The following is a 14000-nucleotide window of genomic DNA, read 5'->3' on the forward strand; positions in this document are numbered from 1 at the left end:
CTTCCTTGCACATGATATAAAGGTTTCATAAATATACATAATTGAAATGTATTTTTGAAATATAAGTACCTGTTGAGGACCTATACATTCTTTCGCATTGTATTTTAATTTTATATTTAAGGTTGTCAGATACTGGAATGGCGACTATATCCTCTTATCATGGGATAAAGAGTAGAATCATTCAGATATGTTTTTTTACAAGCGATCTGATTCTGGACACTTATTCAAGGTACTTAAACTGCCTGAGTCTCAGTTTCCTACCATGTAAATTCAGGCAACAATGCTGACCTTGTAGGAAGCCTGACAATTAAGTTCACAAACTCATCCTAGAAAAAGTGCTGCACACACCTCATTGCTGAGTATCACTGTGGTCACCTTGAAGGCACTCCCCCTTGGGAAGCTATGCACCAATGTCAGTGCCTAGTCCACCCTTCTAAGCAATTTTGGAACTCTTTTTCTGGAATGACCATCAGAGCTGTTGTCATACAGCACACAAAAACATGTAGCAATAATAATGAACAGCACTCAGCAAGACGGTGCCACACATTGACAAGAACATAGTAATGAGACTCAGAAATACTGAGGTTACGAACCTTACCCAGTTGTTTTCGTACACTGCTGCCAACTTAAGTGCACAGTGACAAGTTCATGAATTTAATAGTCAGACCTCATATGATAACAGCTCTGATGACCATTCCAGGAAAGGAGTCCCAATTTTGTTCTGAAGGGTGAACTAGATGCTGGCATCAGTGCCTAGCTTCCCAAGGGCAGCACCTCAAAGGTGACCATAGTGCTATTCAGCAGTGAGGTTTGTAGCACTTTTTCTAGGATGTGTTAGCAAACTTAATTGTCCCACCCCACAGAGAGCATTACTGATAATTAGCATAATCCCATGCCCCAGGTGGACTGCAGAGTCCTGGTTTATACCTGTTTTTCTGACGTCCTATCTAGTACAGCATTTGCCCTATTATTGCTGCTTTTTTCATTTCTAAATCTCTTTATTAACTTTGCATTAACCTAAATGGTTTAACTGACAGTTAAATGTCAGTTTCACCTGATATTGTAAAAAGCCACTTTGTATTTTGAGTTTCTACTGTGGTTTCATCTAGTAGTATGTGAGTTACTCACGCTATCTACAGAGATGCCATTATAAGGTGGAGTTCAATCTAGAAATAACCAATATTCAATTGTCCACATACTTTCCTGTTTTGACACAACAGACATTTTATTTATAGAGCCCTCTCTAATAAAATTAAGGGTACTCCAACATCAGTGGCTTCAGACAGCTACTCCTAGTCTCAAATAATGGTGGGATAAATATTCCAAGCTGCTCTTCCAGCCTCCCACCTGGTACACCAGTCAGGTGGGTGGTGGTCCAAGTGGGAAAGCCAAGAAACTGCTAACTCACCAGTCACGTAGGAGGTGGGGAGTACAAATTAGGTGTTTGTGAAATATGTGTAGGAAATAAAGGCCTAGCAGTCCGGCTGATGAGCAGAGAGTGGTATGAATACTCTTGCTGTAGTGATGTTATCATATATTGTGATGAAAAGCCATAACTACATCCAGTAGAACCTCTACAGTTGACCACCTCCCTACAATGACCACCTCCTTAAGTTGACCTAATTTTCATAGACCGGACTTGTACCCCATATATGTATCAGTATAGCGGGCCTACTTCCTTATGTTGACCACCTCCCTACAATGACCACCTCCTTAAGTTGACCTAATTTTCATAGACCGGACTTGTACCCCATATATGTATCAGTATAGCGGGCCTACTTCCTTATGTTGACCACCTCCATATGTTAACCAGTTGTATACAGTCTCCTGGGTGGCCAACTTACAGAGATTCTACTTATGTTTAATTTTTGGTAATGCTTGGCAATATTGCAATCAATGAACGCTGTTGAAAACAATGAGCTCGAAAAAATGAAAATACATATTTAGCAAAAAGTTAAACACTGAGTTTCCATTTCAAAAGAAAATTGATGGTGAGCATCTAACTCAAACAGAATGTTTGTCAACATTTACCGCCCACTGCAGCCACAGTGCAACCACAGTGAGTCACCAACCACATGAAGATCAGACAAATTCCATGTGCCACCAAAATCCACTTCAAAACTGGCAGTTATTTTTCAGAAGATTGTGCCTGTAGATGACGGTTCTGCACACAGCAGAAGATGTGTTTATGGATTGCCCTGGATGCATGACTTTTTATAAATAAGAGTTGTCCTCTAAACTAATTGCACTTAGTTCAATTTCTGGTTTTGTTGTACACAAAAGAAAAATGAAACAATGCCATTAACCAAATGCTTGGCTCGTTAGCATGTATTTGCAAACAATTAAATGATCACCCTCATCTGACATTTCCAAGGCAATTAAGTCAATGCAAATAGTCACCTGCTCCTTCATATGCTTCCTAGAATGAAGCTTTGAGAAGTTTTCTATTTCTTAAGTGAAAAGCTGACAATACTGTGATTGCTAGTTCAAATGCAGTTAAAAAGCTCAAATAAAAGCATTTGGTTTTGTGATGTAAATACAAACACAAATTTGGTAGAACATAGCATCCTGGCAAAAAGAATGCTTTTACTAAATTCATAAATGCACAGAGCAGAAATACACTTGAAAGAATTTGAAATTGTGCCCAAACTGTGATAGTTTACCAATCAAAATAGCTATAGCTTACAAAATTATGAAGTGTATGGTAGTATGTGTATGTACTATGAGGTCAATGCCTTTAATTTTTAGTCGCCTTAGTTATTGTAACTGTACACACACACATATGCATCTAAATACAATATGGGTATATATACATATATGCTGCAGTGTAGTTTTATAGATTTCGTTTTTAATTACTTTACACATGTAAATATATATAACATAAATATACACATATAGTTATACAGTTAAGTTACTATAAGTAAATATAGAAATATAGTTTATATACACACAGGTAAAGCAAAAAGAAATAACATTTTAGTGACAGAGTTGATGCTGTTTATACGTAAGTCTGCCTAGCAGTATGTGTTTTCTCTCTTCGCTCTTTGGCTCTGTTGGATTTTAGAAAATTTATAGAACTATCTTGTGTATCACTTCTAGTATTTTACAAGAGTATTGATCTATTTTTGTAAACGAATGGGAATTTATTGTATTCTGCTCAAAATCAAGTAGAAATCTGTAATAAATCAAAATATCAACAAATTAAATGCCAAAAGACTTAAGCTTTTGAAGATTTTAGTAAATTGCAATATAAAATGGAAGCTTGCAAACATTGAAGTTAATCCTACAAATGAAAGGGAGCAACTGAAATAATTAAATGGTGACAGTTCCTCAGTGTATAAGACTTATTTGAATATAATAGTACACAAGATTTAATTTGAAATTCTCTAACTTCACTTTGGAATAGTTTCACTAGCAGGAAGACTCTTCTGATGGAATTCTAGAATTCTAAAATTCTTATATTTAACTGGAAAACTTAAAGTCAATAACAGAATGATAAAAGCTCAGAAGGTGTAAAACCTAGATTAATGCCTGAAGGTTTTTAAACTTTCAGTGGCTAACTGTAACACGGGCTTCTCTGGCTGGCAACTAAACCACAAATTTTTTTTATTTTATTTATTTATTTATTTATTTATTTATTTTTGAGACGCAGTCTCACTATGTCGCTATTTTTTGGTTGTAGTTGCATTGTTGTTCAGCAGGCCCAAGTCAGATTTGAACCTGCCAGCTCTAGTGTATGTGGCTGGCACTCTAGCTGCTGAGCTACAAGCACCAAGCTGAACCACAAATTTTTAAAGCTCCAAATTGAAATTCAAAGACCATGGAAATTCCCAATTTGCCCAATGAAATAAGTAAAAAGATGAATTGCAAGAGACAATAGCTGTGAAAATCAACTGCATGAAATGTCTAAAACAAACGAAATGCATTTAGCTTCTCCCTTTCATGAGACAGACAAAATCATGATTAACCAAAGAAATATAACTACAAAATGGCAGATAGAAATGAAGTTATTTCACCGAAAAGCACTAAAGTTGAGGGCTAAAATAAAAATATAAGATATATATATGTGTGTGTGTGTACATACATATATACACAGAGGTGTACATACATATATACACAGAGAGAGATACATATGAGAGAGAGAGAGAGAGAATGAATCCACATCAAAACTTGTAGCCACAGAAGAGATGTTAATGGAACAATGTGTCAATGAAATTTGAGAAAAGCCAAGAGAAATAAGAACATGGGCATAATCAGTACAGACTTTAAGGACTTTAGTATAGAAAATACCATTGTTCAGCCATGGAAGTCTAAGGATAAGACAGGTCTTTAGTTTGCCATCTTTTATTTCCAGCTGCCTGCTTGGATGCCTCCCATTGAATTCCAACTCAACAAGTGAACTGTTAAACACCCCAAATTGGTTTTTCTTCCTGTGCTCCCATCTCAGTAAACTGCCTTGCCATCTACACAAGATGTATCCCTTGGAGTCACCAGCTACTTCTCTCTACTTGGCTCCTGAGTTCTATCTGTTAACTAAACTCAGTTGTAAGAGGACGTCTGTCCCCTCCATCCCCTGCTGCCACAGTCTACATCAAGCCGCCAAGATTTGTCACCCTGATCTTTGGAATATAAGAATATAAGTTGTAATTTTAAAAACAAATGTCATTTCATTATGCTAAAATACAAATGCACATGCAAACAAAACCGTGAAACAACTTTAAAAAACTCTGAGCTGACACCCAAATTCCTCATCCTGACTCAGAATCTTCACAAATCTGGTCTAAGCTACCACTCGCCTATGTCCTGTTACTGGTCCCACCCAACTCTCCACTCTAATCACGCCTATTGTTGTGTCTTCCCCCAGCACACCCTTCTTATCCACGCTCCCAAGTCTCTGCGATGCTGTTCTCTACCAATACCCTGGCTCTTCCCATTCTCCAACCCAGCCACTCCCTCAATGACACCCTCCCTTTCTTGAGCTGATTTAATCACTCCCTCCTCCATGTGCCCATAGGACTCCATTAAAATATTCATCATAGTGGATATAGTTTACTATAATTTATACATCTTTCTTCCTCAAATTACATGCTTGCCAAGGGAGGAGGTCCGTATTATTCATATTTTTATCGCAAGTGCTTAATATCACATGGGAGCATGGCTTGTGTTCAATCTATGCATGTGCTCTAAGTGAGTGAGTGAAGGAGTGATGCAGGACATCAAAAGTGAACTAAAAAAATCAAAATCCCAGCAAGATGCATTATGAGCATTACAGTCATGCCTTCAATAAATGAGCTTTCGAAGCTTCCTTGGAGGTGGAATTTTACATGTCAACAGTCACACATCATTGCATCATTGTTACAACCATGTAGACATTATTTTTTAAGAGTCTTAAAGCTTTTTAAATGAGATGAGAAGACACTGATGAAGTGAAAAATGAGTATCAAAAATTCATGAGCAAGAGAAGAAAAGAAGGGGACCCAAGAAGAGACTAGTTTGACTAGAATTTAAAAGCCAACTGTACAGGGCAGCACCTGTGTCTCAAAGGAGTAGGGCGCCAGCCCCATATGCCAGAGGTGGTGGGTTCAAACCGAGCCCTGGCCAAAAACTGCAAAAAACAAAAAGCCAACTGTACACAAGATAATGGTTATAGGTGATTATAAAGGAAGGCACTGATTGAAGGGAGGCGTCACAAGATCAGGTAGCACCATGTTTTGGCTAAAAGAAATAGTTCACCAGAGAAAAGGAAAGGAACCAAGTAAGAAGCAAGATAAAAACGGTTTACCAGTTTAGAGATGAAGAGAATTTTCCAGAGATTGAAAGAAATTAAGGCAGTCTTTTGAAACAATGCTACTAAGCTACAAACCAAAGGTACGAAGTTGTATGGAAAGTAACAATGGAAACTGATGGACATTTGAGAGAACAGGAGGAATGTGATAAGAGTTCAGTGTGAACAGACCATCATATAAGGAGAGATATTTTTTCCTCCCACCAGGGTCAGAGGCATTAGAGAGAAAAGCTATTTAGTGATTTGTCAAGGGAAAAAGGGGTGAGGGGGGTCTTCTGTGCATCCAGCTTGAGATGGTGACAAGACAATCAGATGTATCAGGGGAAGGCTGTGGAGAGTCAGGAGACACAATACTGATTTGCTGGGTGCGGATCACTGCATAATGAGGGAAAATGTGCTCTCCCATAGTCTCCACCCCCAGAGTTCCACTAAGATTTCACAACAAGGCAAGCCAAGCCAACAATGAAGGACCTGTCAGAGTGACATGGCTGGGAAATTGCTGTCAGGGGCTTTCCTAATATCCACCTGCCACCCTTCTCCAGTCTACTTTACAGTGAAGTCAAAGTCAAGTCAGAGTTCATAGGAACACCTGCAGCTAGTGGAACAAATCATGGGGAATACTGGCTTCAGACGAACCGGAAGCAATGAGGAGGATCAGTTAAGCCATGGTCATGAAGATGACACCACACCCTTGGCAGAAGGATGGAGAGTAAAGATGCCTAATGCCCCACCTGGAAGGTATCCTTTTGAAACTGTTCCCACTTTCATGCACAAAGATTGAGGTAAAACCTCATGAAATTTTCAAGAGTCAAATTACATGAAATTCATGTTACTCAATACCCAAGAAACCATGTGAAACGAGTTTGCACATAAGGCCCTTGTGCCTTATGTCATTTTACAGGCCTCTTACGCCTCCCTGACAGCAGCGCCGCAGAATGGTTTCAATGCTCAGTTTGTGCACACACCCCATCTAAATTAGAGATGAGTGCACACAAATACTTGCTGGAACCTATGAAGATCTTAAATTATAATTCAAACATTTGGACTTTAACAAAAGAACATTTTTTTCCAAGCATATTTTCCCTTGGCTTTTAAACCCACGTGTATTTCAAGGGGAAAATAATCCATCTATTTCTGATTCATTTATGCTTAACTCATAAGGACATCACTAGAGAAGAGTTCTTGGGTATCCACGTCACCTTCCCCTCCTCATACTTTTGTTACTTCTCTTGGTAAAAGTGAGCAGATGTACTGTGTCGCAATTAGACGAATGGGAAAGCACTATCATTTTGACCCAAACCTCAAGATTCATGTGTTTTAAAAGATAGCATTAGAGTCTTCCCCATTTCCTGATTTCTAGTTGTGTTTTTATGTCAGTGGTGGTGGCCAGCAGCATATTGTGTTGTATACGAAGCTAGAGAGAGTTGAGGGAATGTAATATGGCCAACAACAGAGACTAAGCCAGTTCCCAACTAACCTCAGTTCTTACTATCTTATTATAAGTGCCTGAGTGATTACCAAGAAATGGAAATTAAATCAACAAACCCACCAAACCCACCCACCTACAAAGAGTTAATATTATCAAAGTTTACACATATGTTTAAAAGTAGAAATATGGTTTTCCATAGAAACAATATTATAGAATTAGATCTGGACTCCTGATCAAAACCTAATTGCTCTTAAAGGCTCTAAGTCTAGCCTCTATCTAAGCAGCAGTGTGGGGCAGCAGGAAGAACCTGGCTGTGAAGTCAGAAAGGTCTGAGTGCAAATGTAGTTCAGCTCTTTACCAGCCACTGGTTAACAGCTAGGTCACACTCCCCATTTCTAAATGGAGATAAAGCACCACTCTTCAATCCCCCAGGATTATGGCAAGGACAAAAGATAGGCCAGTGTAGGGCTGGCCCCCCGCACTGTGCTGCTGTGGTTACCCCACATCAGGATCTGCACCTCACATTAGAGGAAATGCTTTCCAAACCCAACTAAGTGGGGCTAAGTTCAGTGGTACGAGGCTGTCCAGAGCAGCAGCTGTGGGTGAGGCACAAACACGACCACAGCAAGAGTGGCAGAACAGCGATCCGTATACAGCGCAGGGAGCAGCGGACAGGGAGCTCGCTCTCCATCTCTGCACGCCGCGTGGCTGGCAGGTACAAACCATGTCCGTGGGAAACCCCTCCAACAGCCCGACCCAAACATACTGCCCTCAGACCAAAAGTCACATGGAAAGCATCAAAAAATAATTATAAAACTCACTGCCAGTACCATTGGCAGCCTCTCACTCTTCCAGGGAGCACTTTAATGTTTATTTGTGGACAGGGAGTAAAGTAGACCAATTTCTGGCAAAAGCCCATCCATGCAGGCAGTGGCAAGGCTGAAGAGAGATTTGGCAGCAAGCAGAGGTGGTACTTGCTATGAGTCTCTTGCCTCTGGTCTTCCTGTTTGGTGGGAAAAGTTAACATGAAAGCTGGCATACAGCAGGTAAAAAAAAAAAAAAAGGGGGGGGGAGGGACCAGGATACAATCTAGCAGGTTTTTATGGCCTAAGCAGCAGCCCTGCCTACACTTACAGATGATTAGGGCTAGACAGGACCTTGGAGATCAAATGGTCCAAATCCCTGCTCTTTATAGAAGGGAAATAAAGGCTCACAAAGGCTACAGGACTTGCCTGAGGTCACCCAGCCTGTGTTCCTTGCCTCCCAGGCCCTGGCTGAAAGAAGACTTGGTCATACCCATAGGCCCTATCATCTGTGAACTTCTACTAATGATAGAGGTAATTACAATCTTCCACCTCAATAGTGGCAAAGACTCCTGGGCATACCCGAATAGGTAGAGACAACGAATCATAATTAAGAAATGAGCCACAGTGATGGGGGATAAACACAAGAAAACAAGAATTTCAACTATTTTATAAAATTGCAAAGAGGAGACAGGACAAGTTTGTAAAGTGACATAAGGCACTCAGAATCCTATGCATAAACTTACTTCATATGAAAAGCTTTTTTTGTTTCTATGTTTGTGTTTTTAGGCCCAACTACTCAGAAGGCTGAGGCGGGAGGATCACTTGAACAGGAGCTTGAGACCAACACAGACAACACAGTGAGACGTCCCTCACTCTAAAAAATTAAAATTAGAAAAAGCAAGGAAATTATGCTTAGAAAAAACTTATATACACATGCACGTTTGCCATGTTAGGTCACATGGCCTGACTCATGTCTAACAGGATGGCGTGAGACGAGACTGAAGGTAGGGAAGAGTGGAAGTTGAAACCAGCGGAGAGCACGGTCCTGATAATCTGGATGAGAAGTAGGACATTTGAAGCAAGATGGTGACACTGAAGAAGTGACCGCATGTGCACCACGGGTGCGGCAGCTGAGACTGCCAGTGAAACAGGGTGGGGTGTGGGAGAGATGGAGAGGCCCAGAGTGACTGCAGTTTGGCCTTTCAGGGAGGTGGGACAGCTCCAGGAGAAGCAGCATGCTGCTTTATTTTGCTTTGGGGGGATGAGGGAAGAGTCATCACAAACCCAGTTTTAGACATCTGAAAATGCCAGTTAAATATCCACATAGGACTGTTAAGTAGCTATGAATATCTGAGACTGGAGTTTAGGAGAGTGCTGAGCTGTGGACACAAGTGCAGGTAATGGAGTCTAATTGGCAATTAAAGCCGTGATACTGAGTGAGAGTACCAAGAAGTAAATGTAGAAAGGATGAAAGTGACCAAGAACTGACCATAGGGCAGCAGGGGAGAGAGGAGAGGACCCCCCAAAAAACAAGAGAAAAGGTCAGTGGGCTGTTCTGAAGGCCAAGTGATGGAAGCCTTTACAGAAAGGGGGAATGATCATTTGTGCTAAAGTATTAAGCAAAATAAGGGCTGAAATGTGTCCATTGGATTTGGCAATATGAAGGCTGTTGATGCCCTTCACAAAGCAGCCTCTGAGGAGTGATGGTTATGAAAGTTTGGCTCACGAAGAGAGCAGACGGTAGGCAGCTCTTATGAAGAGTGTTACTGCAGGAGAAGAGAACTGGACAGTGGAGAGATCACTGAAGGGGCAAATTGTATCAAGAGAGCTTTTAAGATGAAGAAACAACAGTATGTTTGTAGGCTTTATGGGAAGTTAAAAAAAAAAAAAGAAAGCCTAAAAACAGAAGTTTAAGGGAAAAAAGGAACCAGGATGCAGAAAAGAGGGGAAGAACTCTCAGAGTAATATCACTGGATAGGCAAATGGGGGTGGGATCTAGGGTTATAACCAGGTGGAAAGATGCGCCTCTGTCAGGAGGACAGTTTATTCTTCATAACTGGAGAGAAGTCAGAATACGTGAAGTAGATACAGGAAGGTGGGAAAATGTAGACATTTTCTTATGTTAGTTGCTATTTCCTTAATGAAATAAGAATCTGTGAGTTGAGACGGGGAAGAGTTGTGGGAGGGCTGAGGAGAGAAAAGAAACAAAATATTCATGGCAGGGAATGTGAGAGTGGATGGACTTGGGGAACAAGATTGCGGAGCAGCCAAAGGGCCCATTTGAGGACAGTAATCATGAATCCAAAGTGAGCACATTCAGCTGCACAGGTGGGAGTAATCTGGGTTAAGGTTTAGCCAAGTGAGTGCACCAGAGAGAAGCAAGTTGGCCGAGTGATTATAAGGTTTGGATTGGCTGAGGCATTTGAGCGAGCCAAGGAGGGCAGTCAGCTCCTGAGGCGAGTGGACAGTGAGAAAGTGGTAGGAATAGGGTTTGTAGGTCCTTGATAATTGAGGAATCACAGAGCTAGGGATTCTAGAGGAAGTGAATTAAAAACCAGGAGTGAAGTATAGAGAGTAAAATGCCACAAACTGAGATTATGGGGTATTCCATTTATTGTTAACTACAAGACTTAGATGCCACCTAAGCTCCATCTGTATGATAAATCCACTCTGGTCACCACACCGATTACTTAGTAATCTTCTTGATTAGTTTCAATGGGAACAGAGCATGTGAAATTCACTATGAGTGACCCAGCCTGCCAATAGCAAAGCCATTCTGACCGCAGTGAAAACTATTTTCACTGCAGATCACTTATTATAAAGACAAAAGAATAAAGAAGAAAAAGGGTGTTAAAACAGAGTGACTGGAAGCAAATGACCCACCCCCAAATAAAACACATGTAGTTATCTTCACAGTGAAGTGCTTCAGATGAAGATCCAGTGACTCACCACAAGATTATGCAGAAACCATACATGGGCTTTGGTAGAATGACGATGGCTTCCAAAGATACGTCCTCTCCTATTTCTGGGATCTTTGCAGATATGATTAATTAAGGATTTTGTGATGAGGCAATTATTTTGGATTATAGAAGTCCTCAATACTGTCAAAAGCAGCACAGAGAGATTTGACACACACACAGGAGAAAGCAATATAAAGACAGAGACCAAGATGGGAGTCTTGTTGTAAGCCACTTGGTTTGTAGTAATTTATAACAGCATCCAAAAGGAAACACGTACAGCTTAATCTAAGGCGTGTCCACCGTGCACTGTACTAGGCTAGGCACTTTGTGCCCAAGATGAACTGGGTTTAGTCCTTCACACAAAGGTTTTAACTATCTACTTTAATTGATCAAATCCAGAAAATAGGAAGTGAAAGCACTTGAAGAAATGTGTACTAAAACGTGGGATATAATCATATAACCGGTCACAGTGGAAGAGGAGTTATCCAGATTAGGAATTCCTGAAGAATTCCAGAGTGCTTGCAATTTATTTGTATTTGTGTTTCAAAGGACAACACAAAGAATACTCTGTTGTAATAAGCTGATTACTTAGGTCACTGTACTCAAAATGAGAACATTCTCCAGCACAGCATGCACTAAAGGAAATATATTCATCCCCACCCAACACACAGAGAAGACTTTAAAATGAACAGTAAAAGTGGAAGTTTATTCCTGTCACCCATTCCAACGTCCTAGCTTCAGAAATCACCCAAGAAACAAATGACTCTAGAGGAGAAGACTTTAAAATTCAGAGATAGAACTCTACTGTGCCTTGAGCCAAAAATGAGTTCACCACTAAGAAGCCCTTCTCATTGAAACAAAAACAGCCAGAAAAGAATAATCATGAGAGGTATAAACTGTAATTGGCTAGTCACCCCATGGCAAATTCAATCATTTCTCAGTTTTTCTCAAAAACAGCCTCAAGGAACCACACACCCAACTCTCAGCTTTATCTCCTCCACACCCTGGTCCCTCTTTGGAGCAACTGATGGGAAGGTGGCTGACCGCCCTGAAGTGCCAGCCCAACTCTTGGCAGATGTGGCTTTTGACTCATTAACGGTGGCAGCTAAAAACATAATCAAGTACAGCTGTAAGGAAAGGGAACTGCCGGAGCTCATGGTTGGCAGGCAGGCTCCTGAATCCCACCCAATTAGCATTCCTCTGCACAGCACTCTTCTAGTCCGGGGAAGACCTACACCAAAACCCAGTAGTCCACGGCAAGATGCCAAACCCAGGGACATCCCCACCTGCACACAGGTGGATCTGAATTAGAAATGTAACTGAAACACCACAAACAGCAGGGTTCCCACTGAGCCATTTCCACACAGCCTTTACCTTGTGGTCTTACTTTAAATGAGGCAGTTTTTCAAAATCCACAGGGGAAATTGATCATCCACTAACTTGCTACAAAAATCAGCACCACTGTAAAGATCTTGCCAACGTATAGATCAGGCATCCTCAAACTTTTTAAACAGGGGGCCAATTCACTGTCCCTCAGACTGTTGCAGGGCCAGACTATAGTTTTTAAAAACTATGAACAAATTCCTATGCACATTGCACATATCTTATTTTGAAGTAAAAAACAAAATGGGAACAAATACAATTCACACCACTTCATGTGGCCTGTAGGCCGAAGTTTGAGGACGCCTGCTATAGATCCTTAAATATGGGAGCTCCCACACTGTAGGGCTCTGATGCTTAATGGAACTTCCACATATACTAGTCCATATCCCCTTAGTAGTCCTACTAAGGCATCAAGAAAGATGCCAGCGTGACCTCACCTATCTGCTTTTGGGTTATGGGCATAGTTGCCACAACTTTCTGATAAATATCAACCCAATATTTCTAAGCTTCCTCAGAAACAGAGAGAGCAGAACAACACTGAGCTGAAACTGCATCTTATTCTAATTCCTGCCCACATAGAAGAAAAACTCATTTTCATTCAAGTTGGGGGGAGTGGCAATGGGGAGGGGGTCTGGGGTGCTCCCACTGAATGGGCACAATGTAGGGATGTATGGCACACCTTTGGGGTACAGGACATAGCTAGAAGAGGGACTCTATAACAAATTCAAATACTGTGATTTGGTTGTTTGTACCCTCATATTAATCTGAAATGAAAAAAAGGAAGAAAATGAGAAAAAAAATAGCTGAAAGAGGCAGGATGTGGAAAACATTTACACTTCTTGGGAAACAACCAATTTGTGAACTAACTTCTTTGAAATTGCAGAATTTAACATGGACAACAGCATTTTCCTATTTGAAGGCAATAGTTGGTCTCCAAATGTGGCCCCCCACTTCAATTTTTCCAAAGTGATGGCTAGGTTACAGAGGTAGATGGATGACAGAAGGGAAGAGAAAAGGGCAAGTCTTAGAAGCTCCTGGAGATGATTAGAAATAATGCAGCGGCCCACCTAATCCACCAAGCTCTGAATTACTTCTTTCTTTCTGCTTAGGAACAGAGTTCAGAGAGAGGTTCACAAATGGTGGGGGGGGAGGCGGGAAATACTCAGGCTCATATTTCTGCTCCCATCCCCTGGCATAGGGAAGAACGGCAAGCCTGAAGACGGCCCAGGTAAGCTCTGGCTCAGACAAAAGTACGGTATCAGTGACAACTGCCTTGTTGTATTATGAACCAGACACGCAATATGTCTTCTGTTCCCTTTAAACAAACAGACACTATTTTATTAATAGCCCATGATGGGGAACAGTATTTTTATTTTTCATCAAAAAACTATGACTTATCAGGTGATTTAGGAACTGTAAATAGATCATGGGTAAAAAGGCTACATTTTATTAAGGACAATGCTGCTAGCAACCCAACCACAACCCCACCTGGGCTTACATTGAGCCAACAAGATGCTAATCTGTGCCTGTCATGATCACAGCTACACAAGAAGAGCCTGGGACCATTCACTGTTGAAGGGTAACAAATAGTTTTTTGTTCAGTTAGATACATACAATGCATTTCGAACTGGTGCCCC

The 14000-nt window shown here is 40.9% G+C and overlaps 1 protein-coding gene across 1 annotated transcript in view; it reads right to left on the reverse strand.

Moving 5' to 3' along the window:
* ADAMTSL1 (ADAMTS like 1) overlaps positions 1-14000 on the reverse strand; it is a 1032656-nt gene that overhangs the window by 1004287 nt on the left and 14369 nt on the right. The gene's annotated exons all lie outside the window — the stretch shown is intronic.

Source organism: Nycticebus coucang, chromosome 2 (assembly GCF_027406575.1).
Source record: "Nycticebus coucang isolate mNycCou1 chromosome 2, mNycCou1.pri, whole genome shotgun sequence".
Taxonomy (NCBI): Eukaryota; Metazoa; Chordata; class Mammalia; order Primates; family Lorisidae; genus Nycticebus; species Nycticebus coucang.